The following is a 24,347-nucleotide window of genomic DNA, read 5'->3' as shown; positions in this document are numbered from 1 at the left end:
TGTACACTACACGCTGCCAGAAAAAGTGAGCCACAGAGACGTACCGTAAGAGGCACAGAACTTGCAGCCCAGCGGGAGAGGATCTAAGCTAGCATTAAACCATCCTTGCACTCTCCTGATCCTGGAGTTGTCCTTGATGTAATTTAGACGGCTATGCACGGCCTGTTGGCAGCATCACCCTGCTGCCCAATTGGCCGTAGTTCTGCCAGGAATTTCTGCAGTGCTGTACGTTGCATCCCCACCCCACCACACCCCAGGGCTTGTGATGGGGTCCTTGGAAGACAGATGCAGGCTATCTTCCATAGCCAGATTGAGGCTTTTTACTCTGCTTTGGCCCTTTTGCCCAGCATAAAGGTGTCAGAGTGGGGGTGAGAATCTCACCCCTTGTACTGCTTCTGGGGCCTCAGGATTGTTTTTAGACTTACACTTAAAAGTGTAATTGTAACATATAGATTTTCTTTTGAGTAGTTCCAGACTTTATTACATTAATACTCTGAAGCTCCATTTTTAGTAACTCAACTTTCTGAAACATTCACTTTTTAGTTTATAATGTTCTAGGCTTTGTTTCTTAAAGATGATTATTTTTAAAAACTATTCAGCCCTTTGATGAATCAGGGAAATATTTTTTTCCTATTCTTAAATTTTTTTGTTGTTGCTACTTTTTTTTGTTTTAATAGCACCAAAGCCAAAACCAGTGAGGTTGGAAAGTTGAAATTTGGCATTGAAATAGTCCTTACTGAGAAGTACATTCCTGAGGAAATTGATTTTCATGTTACCATCTTAGGAGTGTCTTGAAAATTTAGGTTCTGAGCCACAGGGTTCACAGTTGATTTATGTCTTTATTTTTTGCTAAGTTTGTTGAGTTAGAGATAATCTACCAGTTCCCTTCGTAGTTTGTTCCAATGATGAATTGTCCCCACTGTTAAAAACATGTGCCTTAATTCTAATTCAGAATGTGCCTGGCTTCTGCTTCTAGCTATTGGTTCTTTTATGCTTTTAGTTTTTGCAACCAGAAAAAAGATCCCTTTTAGTTCCTATGAAGATGCTCATACAGTATAACCAAATCACTTCTACCTTCTTTGTGATAAACTAAAGAGACTGAGCTCTTTGATTCTCTCTAGTCTAAGGCATCTTCACTAGCCCTTGAATCATTTTGTTGCTCTGTTTTCTAGCTTGTTCAGTTTTTCAATATCCTTTTTCAAAATGTGGACACCAGAACTATATGCAGTATTCCAGTACAGGTCTCACTCATACTGCGTACAGAGGTAAAATCAACTCTCTACTCCTCTATTTATATAACCAAGGATTGCATTAGTGCCCCCCTGACCAAGAGGCCCCACCCCTCTCTGTGGCTTTGCCACTGCTCCTCCTCTTCTTCCCAAGGCCCCACCCCCTGGACAGGCCAGAAGTTGGAGCTGGGCCATGGTAAGAGCTGCCCAAGGAGCCACTGTGGGGAGCCCCAGACCTTCCACCTGCCCTGGGCGGTGTGTCCCAGGAAGTGGGGACATGGACTGGGGGCTGCTCTTGGGCACCACAGCCCCCCCGCCCAGGGCAGGTGCAGGGTTCGGGGCTCCCCGTGGTGGCCCAGGCTCCCTGGGTGGCAATTACCTCAGCCCAGCTCGAGCTTCCAGCCTGGCTAGCGGGCAGGGCCTTAGTGGGGAGAGCAGAAGCAGTGGCAGGGCCATGGGGTGGGGGGCTCATGCCCCCCCCCACTTCTGTTGAGGTTCCAGTGCTTGCTCCTGACTCTGACCCCTAGGTCCTCTTCAGAGTTGCTGCTTTTTCAGATTATAGTCCCCCACTCTGTAGGTACAGTCTGCATTTCTTGTTCCTAAATGCATAACATTGCATTTGGCTGTATTAAAGCATATTTTGTTTGAATTGGCCCAGGTTACCAAGCAATCCAGAGAGTTAGAATTTTGGACCCTGAATACTTGCAACAAATAGCTCATTAATTACAGGCCAATATTTAGTCAATGAAATATTTTCATGAATACACTGGAGGAAATCATAAGGAGTTCTTGGACAGATATTTGCTATGAATACTCTGACTGATAGTTTAAACCCAAAGAGTTTCAAGTGGAGTTTCCAGCTCCTGATGTGAAGGGAAGGGACTTTTGACACCAAACATGTGGCTAGCACTCTTTTTACAATGCCAGGTAGCAACTTTAGCCCATTGCAAAAGTAATTTTACACAGACATCAAATACTTTAAAGGATCCTCTCAACATACTTTGAAACATTCCCTTCATAGGGTCTTGCAAATTCTTTTTGAGTGTAAACAGGATTGTTGCCATTCTTTGATCTGCTTTCAGACTAAGTATAACATTTATCTATATTCTTGTAGAATATTTTTTTCCCCTTCCTTGATTAACAGGGTCTTGATTTTTTTTTTAATGGCTATTCTGAATAAAACTCTCTGGCTGGAAACTGATGATAAAAAGGTGTTATTTCCATGATGACTATCTTCCCTTAGCTTGCAGATGACCTCAGGCTCAGGGAATCTCTTGCTCCTCTTAACATTCTAATAGAGATAACATGGCTCATGAAAGAACTTGTTTGCCTCACATGGATTTGTTTAGCTGGCATAGCCTTATTTATCATTACCATGTCACTTAAGGAAACATGTATTCGTGGGATATAAACTTGGCTGTCATTTTGGTAATTGCTGTTTATACTGCACTTGGTCAATTCTCTTCTCTATTCTCCTTCTAATTGTGTCTGGAATGCTGCAAATGTGAGGAATGTGTGTTAGACTTGGTTTGGATTTTTCAAGGCAGTTGTTCTCTGACCCTTTTTATGAGATGATTGAAGGGGACTGGGGTTTTTTGGCTCACTTTTTTAGTGTCCACAGTAAAAACTGTTCAGCAATTTTGAACAGTCACAACATGTTTGACTGCATTGCTGAATTAGTGCTGGGAGGGCTTTCTGATGAACTCCATGAATAATTTATCCATCCTAAGAATCAAAGGAAAAACTACTACTTTTTTTCTGAAAGAGGTATAGGTAGGGAATAACCCAATGGCTGTTGCATTTCTTCCATGCCGGGAGTCGGAGAGAATGGGATTTTATTACTCAAAGTATTTTTTTCTTTTTTCTTTTCAGGTTGCTCATTGTTTTCCAGAACATTATACTGTAAATATATGCTAGATTTTTGTTTATTTGCTTCTCTGCAAAATCAAACTTTAGCTTTCGAGGGATTTGTGTGGAAGCTGCCTTCTCACAGAAGTAGCTCTAAGGCTATCTTTCTCAGCGTCTGACTCTTCTGTGATCTGGGATATGAACTAAGCAGATGTGTCTGGTGCTTGACTCATACATCCCATAATGTTTGTGAAGCAATAATACTGCCTAGTGAGCAACATGGGAGGTCATATGTGATCTATGTGCATAAAAATGTGCTTGGGAACTGGCAAAAGTTGCTTCGACGTATATGTGTCAACATCTGGATCCACTATTTGTTGTACTGTTGAAAGCCTACAATGTCAGCTTAGGCTATTGAAAAAATCAAAACTGCTCAGGCATTAATGAGACTTCTTCTACCATCCTTTCCTTGCATCAGATTTGAAAAAGAAGCATTCAAAAATAAAATGTGCCCGATATGGGCAAACAGTATTGTGCATACAAAATGTTTTTTTTCTCATCAGAGAAGAATATTTATCCCACTGAATTGAATAGCTTGTGATAGCTGCACACTATGTCCCTGATTCTCCAGAGCTCTGAATGCCTCTTGAGAAATGCACTCTTGAGCATGCCTTTGATTCCCACTCAAGGACTAGGTCCTAACTTTCATTTCTTATTAAAGTGTCTGAGGTGCAAATATAACCACTGCAAGTGAACTTGTTGAATAAAGACATGTTAGTTTTGTTATATGCTGTAATTTTCCTAAAACACATGCATTCCCATACATCAGAACCAAAATGGTTAATTAACATCATGCAACCTTGATGTACCTTGATTTGGTTGAACAAGGATCCAAATGGATTACCTGTAAGTGCACAGTAATCCTCATCTCTAAATGAGATAATACGGAAAGTAATAAAACGGCATCATAAAACTGACATAAATTAGCCTGGTGTTTTTCATTCAACTGATGGCTTAACTGATGGCTTGTATGTGCTTCAAAGAAAGAATTCAACTAATTAGTAGAGCTCAGGGAAATCACCTGGAAAGTAATCTTGTATTATATCTTTTGAGCCTAAGGTGAGATGAAGTCAATAAAGAATTTAAAAATAAGAGAGAAATAGGGCAGCAAAAAATAGAGGCATAAACCCTGGCCTCTGTGCATCTTGGAAGCAGTAGCCATAGCCAGAAGGACCTAATGGCTTTAGCAACCTTGATGTGTTGTGTCACGGCTTGGTCTTGTCATACTGGAAGTAGCGTGATTATTTATAGGAGGAGTGGACGGCTTTATTATTAACGTTCACTTTCTTTTCTAAACGAATTGTGCCGTGCAGATAATCTTTTCCTATGGTAATAAAGTGGTGTGGTATTCTTCTGGGTGCAATATACAGTATAATTGTTTTTCCATAGACATTTCCACAGAGGAAATATATACTTTCAATTCAGTTGCCTTATTATTTGTGTTACAGTAGCACGTATAGACCCCACATAGTAAGAGATTAAACAGTCCCTGTCCCAAAGAACGTAGTCTGTATGACAGACAAAAAAAAAGGGAAGAAGAAGAAACAGACACAGAGGTGAAGTGACTTGCCCAAGGTCACTGTACACATTTGTGGCTAAACTCAGATTTTCAAAATCCCAGTCTAGTGCCCTAGCAACTACACTGCTGATTGATATTTTAGATTTGAAGAAAAATGAAGTCTCCATAAGAGAGCAGAGTGCTTGTGCCTCCTCTTTATCAACAGCCATCCTGAATTAGCTCAAAGGGACTTCTCTACAGACTGACCCGAGGGCCCATTCTACTCCTAAAATGCAGTCTATGGAGAGAAGCCTTACCATTGCATACTGTACACCACAAATAAAGTAATAATATCAGTATTTATTAAATAGAATAAAGGGGCTCCCTAGTTCTATGTGCTGAGGTCTGGAAGTCCAGAATCCTCTGTTACTTGGGGCTGGTCTACACTACTGTGGTAAATTGATCTAACTTACTCAACTTCAGTTATGTGAATAACATTTGAATAACATAACTGAAGTTGACATACTTAGATGCACTTACCATGGTGGTTTCAGAGTAGCAGCCGTGTTAGTCTGTATCTGCAAAAAGAACAGGAGTACTTGTGGCACCTTAGAGACTAACAAATTTATTTCAGCATGAGCTTTCGTGAGCTACAGCTCACTTCTTCGGACAGTAGAGATGCTAATGGCAAAAATGGATAATATAGTGTAAACCTAATGGCTAGGTGGTTTGCTAGGAATTGAAGCTCTCTTGTTGAAAAGGGAATGTGTATGCTGCATATGGTTTTATATAGGGCACATACTAGCCTTGTTTTTAGTGCTTGGCCTTCTAACTGTGACAAATTGCACAGGCTTCGCTTTGGCTAGGAAAGCCATTTTAGAGAAAAAAACTCCACCTAGGAGGGGTGGGATGTGAACCCTTATTTACAGGAAATGATTTCATAAATATCACAAAGCTCCAGATTCCTGCAGGTACATGCCTTCCTAATGCTCGTGACCCATACCATTTTCTATGGCTTCACCAACACCGTTCCATGTTTAAGAGCAGCAAATAAATTGTGGCATTTGGGAATCCCCAGCTGCAAGACAGGTACTCATTTGTTTTTGCAAATTCAAAGGTTGGTCATAAAGGGTTTGGGGAATGGTCTAGAAATGACAGTAGTTTGTAGCACACTAAAGTACTGCACAGCAATGGTAAGTGCTGATGTGACGTTAATAAAGCCCCTGTGCAGAGGCAGTCCTAGGGACATGGTCAAAGTGTGGTTGTTCTTAGTGCCTCCTCGCTAGTGGCATCCCCTTTGTACTGCTGGGGCTGGAATCAGCGGGAATCATTATTTAAAAATAAATAAATAAAGGATGGAAGGGTTGAATAGTAGGCAAGTGGTAGGAGCTTCCTGAGAAGGAATGGGAACCTCTATACTGCCAAGAACAAGAAGTTACTACTGTGAATATGATGAGTTGTCCGAATGTTATTGATTACAAGCAGCACATCATTTCATGAATTTGAGTTACTCTTTTCAATTTGCATAAGATTTAAAAAACAAAAGAAAGGAAAATGTTAGGAGCTTTGGATATGTATGGGGAAAACCTTAAAAGACGGCTATTGCCACTCTAAGGGTTTATTATTTTAGATTACATAACCAAATCTGATAGGAAAAAGCAAGCCGCTTTCAGTTCTTAGTTCTCCCCTGTATGTCGTGCAAGATACTGTAGACAGGTTGCAATGTGGTGAGGAGCACATCAGCCAAGTGTGTCAGCTGCAGTGCCAGGGTAATTGCATTGCACAGAATAGTTGATACAGAAACTGAGAAGTCTTGTTATTTTGCTCCTAGAGTTCTCACTTTGATACTGTAAACAGTAGGTCACTACAAATAAGGAGAGAGAAACTCTATATTCCTGTTGAAAATGTATACAACTTTCATCTCCCACTGTGTTGTGTTATCTACTGAAATATATTTGATAGAATAAATGTTCATACTGTGTGGGTTTTCCTTCAGTGCAGCTTCATTCTCCAAAACACTGATTTCCATTATAAGAATTGGGTAGAGAAACTTAGTTTAGACAGACCCACTAACCATTAGCAAAGCTATCCACAATCATTAAGCCTCCCACTGTTCTCTTTTAAGAAGAATCTGTCTCATGGAATAAGAACCCATATAAATAAATCACTCTGGCACTGGAAAATATCATTGAGCTGATCAGTAATTGTATCTACTATTTAAAGCCCTCAGTTTATGTATTGCTCAAAAATCTTGAAGTAATGGTCCATTCATTGTACATTGGCTAACATTTTCAAAAATGGCTGCCTAACTTTAGGCACCCAATCCCTTTTAAAAGCAACTAGAGAGGTCACTAGAACTTCAGAGGTGCTGAGCCACCTACAATTCCAACCCAAATTCAAGCCACCTATTAGCTATCTAAATATGAATTTTGGGTGCCTAACTTTGGCATTGTTGACTAGTGCATATTAATACATTGTATATTGCATGTAATTATTATTAGAGATTATTACTTGTCTCCAGTTAGAGCCTTTTAAAAAATTAAACTACAGTCATATACCCCAATCTTGCTAACTCCTCCATGAGAAGAACAGGAGTACTTGTGGCACCTTAGAGACTAACAAATTTATTTCAGCATAAGCTTTCGTGGGCTACAGCTTATGCTGAAATAAATTTGTTAGTCTCTAAGGTGCCACAAGTACTCCTGTTCTTTTTGCAGATACAGACTAACACGGCTGCTACTCTGAATCCTCCATGAGAGTGGAACTCTGTGCCAATGTAGAATATAGTAGCCCCAGCAGTGTTGCAATTAAGAGTTTTACGATATGTTTGAGACTACAATGACAAACACCAGCAGCTTCGTTGCCTTTCAGCCTTAAATCTCTTGTACTTACAACACAGAATTGCATTCTCCATTTTCATGCCTTCCTGGCAATAGCAATGGAAAAATAAGTGCAACAGTAGAAAGATTAATTAAAAGCAGTGCCAAATATGTGTTAGTTTCTCATGCCTTCTCTATTCCAATTATCTTTTAATGAAAGAGTCAGTATAATTATTTGACTAGTCGTTGCAAGCTTTTCTCTTAAGAAAAAATAATGCTGGGCCCCAACAGTGGGTTTATGGAGACAAATCAACTAAATCAAAGGCCGTATTCTGTCAGTTGTCCTGTTGAAATCACAACTCATGAGGTGAGAACTCATCAATGAGAATTTTGACATTGACCTCAATAAAGTTAGGATTTTACCAATGGTGATATCTGTCCCTAAATGAATAACAAATCTTGTGAAATTCATTGGTTCTTCTGAATTAAGTAACTTTTACAATATACACACATCATTAAGACATAATGGAGTTTTATTAGGCATGAATTTAGCCTATGCTGTTTAAACCATGAGGAGGCAAAATGGATTTACCAATTGGCCAAAAAAGAATAGCAGTTTCTCCCTGTGAAGTTAGATAACTGGTTTACCACCTTAAAAACCAGCTTTATCAAGGTATCATTAGAGTTTCATTACAAAATGGCAGGTAACACTTAATTGTAAATATTTTTAATTTAAAAATAAATAACTCTTGGTTTCAGTTGTTACTATATTAAAGTACAGGTGTACAAGTTTAATTTGTTTTACTAATTTTTCTGTTATGGTGGTAAAATCTGACCCAGGGAAAGACTGTTAGCTTTTCAACCGTGGTTAGAATATTTTTTTTCAGAAATTTGATCTGTACTTGTTCCTTTTGTGTTGCTTTTGGCTGCTTGCAGCTGTGTTTCAAACCTGCAGTAATTGTGTTCTGCTATTATTTATGTTTGCTTTCACTAATCCAGCTAAAGAATGCAAGGAAGAAGACTCTTTTTTAAAAAACTAGAAATGACTTAGATGAATGAGTTAAACACACAAGTCTTATTCTTTAATAAAGTGCTTGCATTTACCATAGGTAAGACAATCATGTTTCTGAAATTCTAGTATCTAGTGAAATAGAAATATGGTTTCACTACTAAAGGTTGTTAGCACTAATATCCAAGAAATGTAAATTAAACTTTTAAGGACACATGGCTTAGGATGACTTTTTTCCTAGGGAAGCTTTATCTTTTAAAGTTGCTTCAAAGAAACATCTGTAAATAAAAATCTAATACTGTCCAGTAGATATCTCTTGATTGATTTTCGCTTTACTTGTCTTACAGTAACAATTAATCTTTGTATAAATTATGTTGCATGATTACCTTTCCACCCTATCTTATGATGTGGACGTTCACATTTCCTTTAACTAATAGCTTTGCCACTGTGGAGGTTTATCGGAGGTCTTGTTGAATACTGTGAAAAGGAAGAGAGTAACTTTGAGATCCACAGAATGCTAAAACAGCTTCACATTCATAGATACTGTTTTATAAATTGTATCCTTGCTCCACTCAGGCTCATACAATAAAAGTACTTGCAAGCTTTTCATTAATGAGATAAGGAACACAACCTAGTGCAACTTCTATATACACCTCTGTCTTGATATAACGCTGTCCTCGGGAGCCAAAAAATCTTACCACATTATAGGTGAAACTGCATTATATCAAACTTGCTTTGATCCACCGGAGTGCGTATCCCCCCCTCCCCCCCGAGCACTGCTTTACCGCTTTATATCCAAATTTGTGTTATATCGGGTCACATTATATCGAGGTAGAGGTGTACTAAACTCTGGATAATCTGAACCAATGACATCTGTTAATGCAGTGGAGTTAAGTATTGAATACCGTTAAGCTGATTCTTCTCACACAAATGTCATTGTTGCTTTTTGTTTGCTGTGTTGGTCCCAGGATATTAGAGAGACAAGGTGGGTGAGGTAACATCTTTTATTGGACCAACCTCTGTTGGTGAAAGAGACAAGTTTTGAGCCACACAGAGCTCTTCTTCAGGTCTGTGACTCCCCTGTGAGACCCTCCCCCACTCTTAAAACCCTGTAAATTTTTGAAATGCCTTTTCCTGATTGTCCATCTTGGTGAGCACACCTAGCAGTTCTCCAGCATTGTGTGCAATTACTAGTGTTGCCAACCCTCCAGGATTGTTCTGGAGTCTCCAGGAATTAAAGATTAACCTTTAATTAAAGATTATGTCATCTGATGAAATCTTCAGGAATTTGTCCAACCAAAGTTGGCAACCCTAGCAACTACCAATTGACCATGTAAGCTACATGCTCCAGATGTGCTGTGGCCTCAAGTAGATAAGAAGATACTGGATCTCCTGGGCCTGTGCGGGGCAGAGGCTGTGCAAACACAGCTATGGACCAGTCATTGAAAGGTGGACATCTACTAATAGATTGCACAGGGGATGTAAGAGAAGGGGTGTGACAGGGATCAGCAACAGTGCTGCATGAAAGTGAAGGAACTGCGACTATCATGCCTGGGACATGAGGGGTCTGACCTAGTGGTCAGAGCAGGAGTCAAGCCAAGTCAGACACCAGGAAGCCAGAGAGCAGGCTGGGAGTCAGGCATCAGGAGGCAGGCAGGATCAGGTTACCAGGAGGTTAGAGTCTGAGACAGGCCAGAGAGAAAACCGAGAGGTAGGTGTCAAGAGGCAGGCAGAGTCAGGTTACCAGGAGATTGGGGTCAGGCACCAGGTTACAGACAACAACTGGAGAGCAAGGTCAAGGATGAGCCAAGGCCGGAAGCTGGCATCTAGGGCCTATTGTTAGCAGTGCGTGGAGAAGAAGCAGGCAGTCAGTCTGTGTTGTTGCTCAGACAGCTCCTCATCATGGCTTCCTCATCATGGTTGTTATCGGCCAGTCAGTGGGCTGTGAGGGGCTGCCACTCACGCCCTGTGGGGTGGTACTTCCTGCCAAGCCTAGCTTTGCAGCGTCTTCTCAAGAATGCCAAGCCTAAGCCTCGAAGTGGGTGATATGGAATGGGTCCCGGGTTCTAGCCCTGCAGATTTTTACACTGATAGGCACACCAGAAGGTCAGGGCGGCCCACAATTGAATCAGTGCTGAGCCTCAGATTGCTGCTTTAACTAAGAGCTGCATGCCATCCTTGGCAGAGACACCACCACCACCCTGCAGACCACTGTGGATACCTCTGAGGAGGAGGAGGAGGATGGGGGATCTGTGACTGTGTTGTCACAGCTATGCCGTGAATCAGGACCTATTTTTGTCTCCAGCATTGTCAGTCAGTCCTGGCAGTCGAGCATGGGTGAACCCAGTGCAGTGAAAGGAAACTTGGGTAAGTGTGTACATTTATTTCCCATTACAGGGATGGTGCCCCCCAACTTAGCAGGACACAGCTACTGACTTTTCATTAATTTACTGCTACTAGAAGTGGTAGCAGTACAACAAAGAGAGGTAGAGTTGCTATCTGTTTTTCATTGCCTTGTACAGTTGTGGGGGGCGGGTGGGAAGGAGGATGCAGCACGGTTTGTATAGGTACACAGAGATGTCCCTTGAATCCTCCTCAGAGATCTCGATGAACCTTTCATGGAGTTACTCTCCAATCCTCTGCTGACGGCTTCTAGGGATGGCAGCCTTATTTCATCCACTGCAGTAGGATGTTTCTTGTCATCCGAAGCCTGCATTATGATGCGCTCCTACTAGTCAGTGCTCGATTCTCGGGCCAAGAGGCAACACTCTACCATTTGCGGCTACTCTGTGAACATCACCAACAGTCTTGATTTGGTCCTTGCTATGTCCCACAGCAATCTGCTCTCCAGGAAACCATCATGTTTCCCCAGCTCTTCTTGCAGCTCTGCAAATACTGGAGGATTGTGCATCCTGTGCTTGCAACACTCATGACAATAGTGCTGAACCGTGCAGCTCCCATGCTTCTGTCAGAAATGGTGGCAAGTCTCATGCAGGTTTGTGGGATTTTCAAAATAGGTGCAAAAATTATGGGATAGAGAAAGTTGCATGATGGGAACTTGACTCTGCAGTCTCAGTCACCTTTGTGCATCTCATTTCTGCCCCACCCTGCATTGCCGAAAGTTCTCCAAAAACCAGTGTGCTAGATGGTGGCGAGTTGCACGCAGGGCCAGCTCCAGGCAGCAGCGCAGCAAACAGGTGCTTGGGGCGGCCAACGGACAGGGGCAGCACATCTGGCAGCAATTCGGCAGCGGGTCCCTCAGTCCCTCTTGGAGGGAAGGACCTGCCGCCAAATTGCCGCCGAAGAATGAAGCGGCGGCGGTAGAACTGATCGTGTCTTTTTTTTTGTTGTTGTTGTTGCTTGGGGCGGCAAAGATGCTGGAGCTGGCCCTGGTTGCACGCTGAGATACCTACCCACGGTGCACTGTAGCGTGCATGGAAACAAGCACTCCTGGTGAGCAAGAAACCAAGTATGCACAAGCAATAGTCTAACTACAGTAATTTTAGATTGATTTTATGCATTAGCGAGAGAGAGCTCACCTGCCAACTTAGCACTGTCCACATTGACACTTATGTCGGTGTAACTGATGTCGCTCAGGGGGAGAGTTTATTCACACCACTGAGCAACATAAATTCTATCGACATAAGCTGCAGTGTTGACATAGCCTGAGTCCAGATATGGAAAAGAAGTTCTGTGAATCTTGAAAGCTTGTCTTTTTCACAAACAGAAGATGGTTCATTAAAAGGGGTAAAAACACCCCATGTTTCTGTAATTGTTGCTTTTCATTTAGACATGAAATTGGTTGAAAGCAATGGTCAGCAAAGTTTGCTGTTTTCCTAAAGGACAAAAGAATATAAATAATCTAAGTTAGAAGAGTTTAACATAAAATATTCCCTGAAAATGTGTAAGCAACTGATCCTAGGTACTATGGTAATACAAATAATAATAATGATGATTTACAGATTGTTTATTCCACAGTGCATAGTTAGTCTCTCTTGCTAATCTACTTTTGTGTTATCATCTTTGCAACAAAGAGGCAGTCTTTGGGCAATGTAATAAAAAGGAATGTTGGCCTTAGACCTCTCATTTTAAATCTGTGCTTTAAAGACCATTTTTTCTCTTTTAAATGTAAGAACAATAAACTCCTTTAGCAAAACTCTGGAACATACCCAAACCAAAATGGTAAGAATAGTATGGCTAAAGGTTACACAAAGTGCATGCTTAGTCTCCAAAAACTTTAATTAGGTAAGGCAAACGTTCTCTTTCTCGCTCTGCCTCTTTCTTAATGTCTGTTCCATTGCTAATAATTTTATTTTATCTTTTTTATTATGTTGTTGTAAAATTAGAGACATAGTTTGGAGATAGGCATTATTTTCTTAAGAAAAGACTACAGAATTGCCAGTCAAAGATATTTTTAAAAGAAAACAAGTTTGCCATTCATGTTTCACAAGACCAGCCTCTTTGTTCCTAGAGGACTTTTTTTACAATTACAATTTAAAGGTTAAAATTGTGTGTGTCCGTGCATGTGTGTATATATATATCTATGTGCCTACATATACACACATTTTATATATGTTTGTAACATATATACATATACAATATGGGTCATTTTTGATGAGTAATCTTTTCTTCCTGCCTTTAATTCTGAAACCTTCGAAAAGTGAAATTTATGTTGGGAACTGGAAGACTAAATGTGTTCTGTTTCTACTAGTGCTAATGCTACTCTTGCAATTTGTATGAGAGAAGTACATAAATGTGCCCTTACCTCTACTTTTAGGTAGCTGATTTTGTCATGTTATCACCAAGAAATAGATGGGTATACAGCCTGGATATTTTTCATTATCTTTGAGTCCATAATCAGTTTGGAATTCTTATTTATAACTCACTATTTAACAAAAATAAACTTCCTGAACACACCATAAAAGAAAAATTAAAGGACCTAAACAAAAAAAATCAAAAGGGGTTAAACTAGAGATGGATGTGATTTAGAACTCCAGGCCTGAATAAGACAAACTTCAAAGGGAAGCATTATGGAATTGGAATTTAAACTTAGATCCAATTTTGTGGTCGGTCAATTTCTTTATATGTATTTGTCCTAGCTCAGACTACAGATCCCAACAGCCCCACATTTATGGGGTTTGAAGGCTAGATCTAGCTCTGAAATGTATGGATTGAATTAGAACAATGAAAAAAATTATGAAAATAACTAGAGGCATGCTGTAAAAACACAATGAAAATAGAAATCACTGAACTGGAACACACACAGTTAAACCACATGGACCAAATTCTACTCAGTTACACCAGTGAAAATCTGGAGTGATTCCAGAAATGGCAGTGGGTTTATTCCAGATTGTCACATTGAGGTAACTGACAGCAGGATTTGGCCTGTTTTTTTAAAAAATACTGTAGTAAACCCTAAAAAGCTTGGTATTTAAGTTAATTTCCATGTTGTACACATACAACAGACAGAGGGGGCTCCAGGCACCAGCGCAGCAAACGCGTGACTGGGGTGGCAAGCGGGGGTGGGGAGCGGTGTGCTGGTCGCCATGAGGGCGGCAGTCAGGCAGCCTTCGGTGGTGTTTCTGTGGGAGGTCCGCCGGTCCCGTGGCTTCGGGAGCGGGTACTCCGAAGGCACAGGACCAGCAGATCACCCGCAGAACCACCGTCAAATCTGCGTGACCGGCGGACCTCCTGCAGAAACGCCGCCAAAGGCCGCCTGACTGCTATGCTTGGGGCAGCAAAAAACATAGAGCCGCCCCTGACAACAGAACATTGGCTTTCAAAATGTCCGTATCTTTCTGTTATTTTATGTGATAGAAGGGAAAGAAAAGGCCCTCTATACATCACTGAACATCAAAATATACTTCGGAAATATGTGAAACTACAAAGGGATCTTGAGTTTCACTCTGTGTATGTGTATTCATCTTGGTTGCTTAATTATGAAGCATAGAATTAAGGCTGAACTCTGCACTCCTGGTTACAGGACCTATGGGGTGACTGGATCCATTGCTTGGTAACTTGTTCCTCAAGGACCAATTAAAAGCAAGACAGGTAAAGTTAAATAAAGTATAACTCTTGTGAGCTGCAGACTTCTTTCTGGAAACTGGCATTAGCAGAATCTCAGTAAACTGCTTTTTTGGTTATCCTTTTTATGTGAGACAATTAGCTAACTTGTTAATATAAATTCACACCAGTATCTCAAGGTCAGCAATTGAATTAATTGGCTATTTTAATTCACCAATATTATTATCCTTATTATTATCTTATTATCCTTGTGAATGATAATGAGACATGACCATAGCTGAGAAATCCTCTTTGCACTCACAGACAATCAGTATAAGAAAATATTCAGCCTCTTGCTCTGCTGATGTTTATGTGGGATGCTATGTGGAGGAATTTCAGATCTTGTTTATGTCAGTAATTGAATCTTAAAAGTCATAAGAGCCCAGTTAATTTAGCTCTGCTGATGATGTATTCTTTCAGCTTTCAGCTAAATTATAGTTAAGAGATTTGTTGAATTATTCATGTATATAATTTTGTATGTCAAAACTCTAAATATATACTCACAAAATGAACAAAGTATATTAAGCATCTGTAATGCATTGTGAACATATGTACAGTTGCTAGAAAAACGGGCCTTGATTCTCCACTCAATCATACCAGTCTTACATTGGTGTAACTGCATAGGCTTTAAAAGAGCTGCTCCCAGTCTACAGTGGTGTAAGCAAGAGGAGAATCATAACTATAATCTCTGCGCTGCTAAATGAAATGAAAAACCCAGGAGAAGATATAAAAATAATCAGTGCAGCAGCTCTCATGTTTAAACATAAATGCTATATCCACAAGCAAATATCCATTCATAAACAACTGCTAACTCTGTTATAGATTTACCGTATGCATGAGTACTTATGTTAATGAAGAAATAATATATCATTTGTCAAAAGAATGTTGGTTTCTTAAAGATGTAATTTCAAATTTCTTGCACTGTACTTGGAATAAGAAAGGAGGGAAATATGGCTATGTTTACATTAGTATTCTAAAAGCAGATTTGTCTATTTGGAAAATGTTCCAGTAAAGACAGATATTTACATTCAGATTGGCCACTGAATAATTGTACCCAATTATGGGAACAAAAACTAGCTCAAATAGGGCTGCAAGAGAAGAAAAAGAGCACCCAGCACCCAATGAGAGTAGTCTCAGCATAGCAGCAATCATTCCTTGGTTAATAGAGGCAGACCTGCTCTTGTTTTACACAGATAGTACAATCCTGTTGTCTGGCGAAGTTGCGACTCTGGGGGCCAGCCCTCCAAGCATAGGTCTGGAACAGTACTAAGTGGTTTTTTCCTGTTATCTATAAAACAAGCTGGTACTTGTTTTAATAACAAGCTATACTACTGTACTAAGCTGAGAGGTATGAAAGTTCAAAGGGAAGCAATTTTCAACATGAGCACGCTGACATACACATTTGAAAATATGATTTACAATTATGATTGACTTCTATTCAGCCTAAATTTTCAAATGCTAGTAGTGATTTTCATAGCCTAAAATTCTGGCTGCCCACATGAGACATTGTAAAGATTTTCAGAAACAAACATTTGACCTAGGCCATACGTTAATGAAAGCTTGACTTATCTAGCAAGAAACGACAGTTGCTGACATTGGTTTCCATTCCCTCTTCAGAGGATGGAACTACAGAGAAAAAACCGATTCATTTACTGGATGCTGTGAGACTTTGGGTTGAGCACAATGGTCAGATCTAAAACTTTTGGTGTCTGAAGAAAGAACAAACACCACTGAAACAAGAACAAAACACTGGAGGCAATTTAGCACATTGAATGTTTGAAAGCAGAGGAAGTGGAAGATTTAAGTAATTTGTTACACCTCTCTCACACAGGCAGCTCTTAGCCTCTTTTGTTAGAATAATTAGATCTTTATAGTCTAGCAGAATAATTCCTGTGAATTAGGGGTGGAGGAAAGGGTCTGGCCCATAGGAATGGGGAAATGAGTCTGGTACACTATAGAAAAACTCAGTGCACTTTACTTGGAGACAATCATAGGGATATACTTGGCATCCCAGGTTCCTGTGCTCCAAAGGTTTGTCTTCACTAGGAAATCTTATGTTTCAGCCACTGTCACATTTCGTGATGTCACCTAATCATGGTTAAACAATTCTGAACTTGACTGGTCCTTTTTTTTTCAGAAAGTGCAGGAAGTAAACAGAGGGACAGCCATTTTAGACTTGATTCTGACCAACAGGGAAGAATTGGTTGTGAATCTGAAGGTGGAAGGCAATTTTGGGTGAAAGTGATCATGAAAGGATAGATTTCATTATTCTAAGGAAAGGAAGGAGTGAGAGCAACAGAATAAGGACAATAGATTTTAAAAAAGCAGCCTTTAACAAACTCAGAGAACTGGTAGGTAAGATTCCATGGAAAGAAAATCTAAGGGATAAAGGAGGTGCAGAGAGCTGGCAGTTTCTGAAGAGACCATATTAATCACACAACTACCAACTACTCTGACATGAAGAAGAGAAAGGAAGAATACTAAGAGGCCAAAGTGGCTCTATCAGGAGCTATTTAATGACCTGAAAATCAAAAGGGAACCCTACAAAAAATGGAAACATGGACAAATTGCTAAGGAGGAATACAAAAGAAAAGCATAAGCATGTAGAGACAAAGTCAGAAAAGTTAAGGCTAGCAAGAGACATAAAAAGTAATAAGAGGAGGTTCTATAAGTACATTAGGAGCAAGAGAAAGATAAAGGAAAGTGTAGATCCTCTACTGAGCAAGGAAAGAGAGCTCATAACTGATGGCTTCAAGAGTCTACTTTGCTCCAGTCTTCAATAAAAAGGTTAATGGTGACCAGATAGCCAACACAATTAATATTAACAACAAGGGAGAAGGAAGACATAATAGCTCAATCTGTTTATGTTACCAAAAAGAAGACTCAGAGGTGACTTGATTATGGTGTATAAGTACCTTCACAGGGAGAAAATACCAGGTACTAAAGGGATTTTTAACTCAGTGGAGAAAGGAATAACAAGAACCAATGATGGAAAGCTGAAGCCAGGCAAATTCAAATTAGAAATAAGGCACATTTTTAAACAGTGAAGTTGATTAACCATTGGAATCAACTGCCAATAGAAGTGGTGAATTCTTTTTAAGTCAAGACTGGATGACTTTCTGGAAGATGTGCTTAAGACAGGGGTAACGGGGTGAAATGTAACGGCTTGTGATGCACAGGGGGTCAGACTAGATGACCTAATGTTCCTTTGTGAACTTAAACTCTATGAATCTATGAATTACCATCTCAAGTAAAACAATGTATCTTATATCTAGTCTAAATTTGTCTAGCGTTAGCCTCCAGCCATCAGACCTTGCTTTACTTTTTCTGTGAGAAGGCGTTTTAATCTAGCAGACAAAGGCATCACAAGATCTTTAGAAGTTGAAACTCTACAAATTCAGCCTAGAATTAAGGTGCAATTACTTTTTTCACCAATACAAGATGGCTAGCATCGTAGGTGTTTACACCATATCCAATTACCAACACTACATTTATTAAAGATAGACACACCTACTGTCTCCAGCTTCTTAATTTAAAAAACAAACAAACATGTTTATTATGGTAGTACCTAGGAAAGAACTGAACCCAGTTGTGCTAGGCACTGTACAAACACAGAATAAGACAGAGTTCCTGCCCAGAGGTGCTTACAATATAAATAGACAAGGCAGACAAAGGGAAAGGGATATAACACACAAGCAGACTGAACAGATGATGATCAGCAAATGTCATGTAAGTTTTTGTTTTTGCTCTGTTGTTTCAATCCTGTTTTGGGGTTATATTAGAAGAGCTAGATTGAAAGACTAAGGAAGAGAGCAGGTGAAAAGAGGTTGGAGAACATGAAGTAAGGGGCAGAGGGAGTTGGAGCAAACAGCCAATTGTATTATGGTCAGTTATGTGTATGATGGTTCCTTTTATCAGCTGGCACAGCACTGGACATAGCTGTTTGTGTGTGTTTATTACACATTAATGAGTTAAAAAAACAGGAACAGTTACTTTGAGAAATCATTAACATTCTTCATTATATAATTGGTTGAAAGAGCACAGCCTAGTAATTGTTTAACAGTATTCTTGAGGATACACAAACTCTTCTCTCTTGAACCTGACTTACTGTATTTGAAAAGAGCCAGATACTAGCACCTCATCTCTCTCTTTTCACTTTTACTAAAAGTGCAATGTTAAATGGTATGTTAATTACAAGGGGCCTGTATTGTGATATATAGCATTAGGTTTTTATGACTTTTAGATACCTAAATAATTAAGAACAGTTTAGTAAAAACAGCACATTTAAACAACGTACTGGTACTTTTCTTTGGTCTGCTAATATAAATGTAGGAATCATGAAAGGGGTACACCTTTTTTAACAGAAGTGCCATTCTGTTTGCACTAGGCTTAGCCATTAAAATGTTGAATGCAAGAGTAAAATACTAGATTCTTTTATGGGAGGACTTGTTGCCTCACCCTGTTAGGTAGGAGGTAAAGCAAATAATAGTCCGTAAAATGGAATTTGGAATCAGATTTACTGCACTGGGAGTAGTTGGGGTTAATAGTGGCCATGTAGTATACAGCTAAAATCTTCTCTCAAGGGGATGCCTCTGTTCAATAAACTAACACTAATAAGAGACTCTGATCCCTATATAAGACTGAAAAGCTGAAGAAAAATATTTACCAGAAAAGAGTTATCTGTAAAATTTACATTTTCCCTTTGTATTTTTAAAGAAACAATACATAGCAACCTCCTATTCCTGCTATGATGATTTGGGGAATCTGTCTATACAAAGTTTACTAGTTCTGTTTGGTACTGGGAGCTATTTATGTGTACACAAGTAAGACTTCATTTTGAATACGGGGCTTGCTGCCTTCTCTGTTGTCTTTTAATCTCCATGTTGGACAGAAATTCCAAGAGATGGTGGCACAGGGCTAACTAGAGAGGGCTGTTAAATCTTGATGACCCTCTATTCAGATAGAAGCACCCTTGGACAAAGTATTAGTTCTTCTGGGTGGCAGCCAATCTACCCAGGTGAGCTGAATATTAGCAACAGACCATCTGGTGAGGGACTTTGATCACCTGATGAGGTTAAATAGAGATCACCTGAGAAAGGGGGTGTGAAATTATAAAAGAGACCATTTCTTTCTCCCCAGATACTGGGAGAAGAGACCAGAAGCAGAAGAAGTTGAGGGAGGCGGGTGGAAGAGAACTAGACTAGACCAGACCAGACCAGACAATCCATGTTCTGGATGACAAGCCAAGGACATGGAGGAAAGGAAGGATCCAGGACTTCTTAGAGGAGTGTGGACTGAAAGACTGTTTCGGAGTGGTGAGGAAACTGTGGCAGTGAAATGGAGGTAGATGTATTTTTGTCTAGATGTGTGTGTGTTTCTCATTCTATCTAAGTAGAGAACAACAGAATTCTGTGCAAAGTCTGCCTGTGTGTCTGTTTGCTTTTACCTATCATGTGACCCTGAAAAGTTAAACTGTGAACCCAGAGTATGGCTTGAGTTCTGGGAGAGGGTCTGTTTAAGCTATCGGGAATTCTGCTGTAGCTATAACTAGTATTAGGGCTAGGCAGTTGAATCATGGGGTCTCAGCTCTCAAAAAGGGATTGCTAGACAAAGGATCTCCCAATGAGTGTGTGTCTAGAAACCTCTCCCAGGAGTAGTAAGTGCAATCTGTTTAGACTCAGGAGGCTTAAAGTACATGGAGCCCAGGAAAGTGGGCACCAAACACAACACTCTGGTTAATGTCTGGCTACAGGAAGCTCTAACAGTACTGTGGATGTGTGATACCTGCTTTCTATTGCCAGATACTCCAGGATATCCCTTTTCACTTTTGCTAATTGCTGTAACTGATGTGAAATGCCTATCACTGAAACTAGGACTTTTGTCGAATATTATGGAAAAAGATAAACTCAATGACATTTTGTGACATACTTCATAAATCAATTGAAAACTTTCCATTTAAATCAATGTGGACACTTACTTTAAAGAGGTGTTGGCAGAGTTTTGCTCCCAGTTATGTTAAAAAGAATTTTTCCAATGGCTTCAACCAGAGAGCATTTTTTATAGAAAAGGGGGACATATGGCAGTAGAGCTGGGTGAAAGATGCATTTTCGGTGTCACATTTTTAAAAAAATAATTCAGTTTGGGTCGAACCAAATTTGAAAATTCCAAAAATGTTTGCTGAATCAAAGTCCATTTTGGGTTGAGGAAATCTTTTGTTCTATCTGAAACATTTTGTTTCTGGGAATTTTTAAAGGGCTAGATTCATAGGGAGGAGGTGATGGTGTCTCCTTGATAAGTTTTCATCCAGGATCTAAGGCACTCTGCTGGGATGTGGGTTTAATTCCCCACTTTGCCTGATGCAGAGAAGGGATGTGAACTGTAGTAGGATAATGGCCTAATCCTCCAGGCCATAGGGTAGTCTAGGGTGGGTTTTTCTCAGTCTGTCCTGCTGAAGCTGTTCCACTTTGAATAAATAATTAGTCAATGAGAGGGAGAGAGAGAGAGACTCTATTCTTCTTAGGCACTCACCCAGGAGCTGGGAGACCCTGCTCCAGTAACTGTTTAATTACTTATATACAGTGGAACAACTTTAACTCCTACATCAGAATATCCCATAGCTCAGAGGTTAGACGTGTGTCTGTAATGTGGGAGATCCCCTTTTTCACATCAGCAAGAGCGGGGAATTGCCTTAGGTATGTGCCCTAACCACTGAGCTAAAGCTTCTAAAGGAAGCACTACTAATACTTCCTCCTTTTCTGGCCATTTTGTGCATGGCCACCTCAATCACAAAAACATTTTTTGGGAATTGATATTATTCCATTTATTTAAGTCAAATTCACAAATAGTTTAGGGTCCCCTCAAAGTGCCCGTGACTGATTGGCCAGTGTAGACAAGGACCAGTCAAGTTCAGAATTGTTTAACCATGATTAGCTGACATCATGAAATGTGACAGTAGCTAAACATAAGATTTCCTAGTGAAGAAAAGCCTTTGGAGCACAGGAACCTGGGACACCAAGTCGTTGCTTTGCTTGTGTCTGTCCCTATGACCATCCCCAGGTAAACTGCAGTTAATTTTTCTATGGTGTACCAGACTCATTCCCCCATTCCTGTGGGCTAGACCCTTTCCTCCACACCTAATTCACAGGAATTATTTTGCTAGACTACAAAGATCTAATTATTCTGAAAAAGACTAAGAACTGCCTTCTGAGAGAGGTGTAACAAATTACTAAATCTTCCACTTCCTCTGCTTTCAAAAAATCAGTGCTGTAAATTGCCTCCAGTGTTTTTGTTCTCGTTTCAGTGCTTTTTTTCAAATACCAAAAGGTTTAGACCTGACTTTTGTGCTCAGCCCAAAGTCTCACAGCATCCAGTAAATGAATCTGATTTCTTGTCTGTCAGTTCCTTTCTCTGAAGAGGGAATGGAAACCAGTCCTTGTCAGCAACTGTAGTTTCTTGCTAGATAAGTCAAGCTTCACTAACCTATGGCCTAGGTCAAATGTCATAGGACGTAGGATTTCAGAAGAAGCTGGAAGTTGGGAGGGTTACTGCCTTTTGGAGGTATTATAGTAACAACAGCTAGAAGAGTGTTAGGAGTCATTAGAAAAGGTGCTAGCAGAGCGCAGGGAGAGTGTGTGAAAAGAGGACAGGAACTTGGAAACTTGTAGCTAGGAAGGAAGACTGGAACTAGGGATTGCAGAGGAGAAGCTTGAGGATACTGCAGAAAGCTGGAGACATGGGAAAACTGAAGCTGGGAATTAAATAAATATAAGGGGATTCAAAGTCTGTAGCCTGAAAGACTTCATAGAATTAAAGAGCTGAAGTACATGAATTAAGTGGTGGGGCCACAGCTGAGACAGGCTCTCTCAGGGGTGCTGAGCGATTTTTATAGTGGGCATGTTGAGAACCATTGAATCAAACTATAAACCCTGTATATAATGGGAATCACTTCAAGCCAGGGGGTGCTGCGGCACCCCCCACGCCCCTACTTCCAGCACCTATGTGCTCTCTGCAGCGGTGGTTGGGACATCAGCCCCTATCCATCACTGCTGTTGGGGGGCATCAGTTGCTGCTGCAGTTTTTAAAAGTGCAATAGACATGCTTTTTAGCTTGGCTTTTTTTTTTTTTTTTGAAGTGTGCGTGTAAACTCTTTGGCACAGAGAAAGCATCTTATTCTGAATGTGGTGTGTAAACTTGCAGTGCTGTCTAAATGATTGCACATAATAGTAGGTCGTGGTTGTTTTTTTTTCTTTGAAAGGCTGTTCATACGATGCAGGATAGAACAACTTGAGTACTTCTCCCCCCAGCCCCAGACAGACTCCATAAAGAAAACTGTTGAAATATGCTGACAGAAAGAGTCTATCTGAAGGCTCAGCAAGCCATGTAGAGAAAGAGCCCTTTTCCAGAACCCCTGCAATCTTTCTTCTGGCATGCAGACAAGTTGTAAATATTTAACATGGTCTTCCTTTTTTCTCCTTCTTATTTCACTCCATCAGAATGTTTTATTCTCTCTTAAGAAGAGCTGCTGTCAGGCCCCAACAGGTTATTTGCCAAAGCACTAACGACCTCATCTAATTACTGTTTATCTGAAACTGCTTGAAGAAACCTTTTTTTTAAAATTTGTTAGAGAAGAATTCTGTCACTGAATTTCAGCACAACAGTTGAAAAATCCCTTGGATTTCAGCATTTGTGAATAGTCTCCTAACTAAAAGAGAAACACAGGCTATATTACAGCAGTAGCTTTACCAGGACATGATTTATTAAAAACAAAAACCAAACTTAGCTGAACTTGGGTATTATTTGTAAAGTCAGTGTGGTCGGGGTAATCAAAACAGCACTGGGGTTGATACTAGAGCGGGGCAACATTTTTATGGCAAATAATATATTCACTAAAATAAGCATTTTTTGTGTCACCTAAACTATTTATGAATTTGGGGTGAATTTAGCTCAAAGTCAAAATGGTTTATTTTGGCCGTTTTGCAACAAATCCTTTTGAATTTATTTTGAAATGGCATTTTGATTAGCAATTTAGTTTTTTTCCTTTCTTTTTTAAAAAAGTGTAAACATCTGGAAATAACCCCAAATCACCTGTGTCTTCCTTCCCCCCCACTGAAAAATTCAGTTTGAACCAAAAAAATTGTTTTTCAATTTTTCAGTTCACTCAGATCTAATTGCTACTAGCAGGAGGAAAAATGCTAAGTATTGTTGGGGGAAAAAAAACCCAGCTAAAACAAATGCTCCCCTCACACACTGTAGAATTGTTTTAAACTTTTTGTAGATTTCAAAAAGCAAAAATATGAAACTAAAGTTCTTGAAATAGGGACTTCAATATGTTCCAGTGAAACTTCAGTAGGTTCTGCAAGAGTTTTTGTGAGGGGAACTAAGTTTCAAAGTCAAAGTGAACCACAGTGGCCCAGGAAATATAAGCCGTATCTTGTATCAACTCCAGATGTTCAAATCCCTGTGAGAGTTAGTTGCATGGAGTAATTGCAGGATGAAGCCCTTCAATAAAAAATAATTCCAACAGACCAGTGAGGCTGTCAGACCTGTTAATAGATAATCATTGTAAGTCTTGTTCTTCACACAAACTGAGCCAGCCCATATCTCTTACCATTCTTGAAAACTGTGAAGGTGGAAAATCTTTTGTTCATGTTGGCAAAATTACCATTTTTTTTGTATCATCAGTTTTTATTTGTAAAAATGGATAGAATTGTAATACTCGTAATGCTGAATCTAGGGAAAATTGTTATTAATTCCAACATTTTATGTAGCTTAACCCCAAATCCAAAGAAATGTAAAAAAACTTCCCTTATCAAAATCCTTCC

The 24,347-nt window shown here is 39.8% G+C and overlaps 1 protein-coding gene across 1 annotated transcript in view; it reads left to right on the top strand.

Annotated features, from left to right (window-relative positions):
* The first annotated feature begins 14,444 nt into the window (after positions 1 to 14,444).
* MID1 (midline 1) overlaps positions 14,445 to 24,347 on the top strand; it is a 387,109-nt gene continuing 377,206 nt past the window's right edge. The window contains exons 1-2 of the mRNA XM_039504352.1: positions 14,445 to 14,514; positions 19,666 to 19,869. The gene's annotated coding sequence lies outside the window, so the exon portion shown is untranslated. The remainder of the gene's footprint in view (positions 14,515 to 19,665; positions 19,870 to 24,347) is intronic.

Source organism: Mauremys reevesii, linkage group 1, assembly GCF_016161935.1.
Source record: "Mauremys reevesii isolate NIE-2019 linkage group 1, ASM1616193v1, whole genome shotgun sequence".
Taxonomy (NCBI): Eukaryota; Metazoa; Chordata; order Testudines; family Geoemydidae; genus Mauremys; species Mauremys reevesii.
Note: the sequence above shows the minus strand (reverse complement) of the source record. Positions and strands in the feature narration are given on the sequence as shown.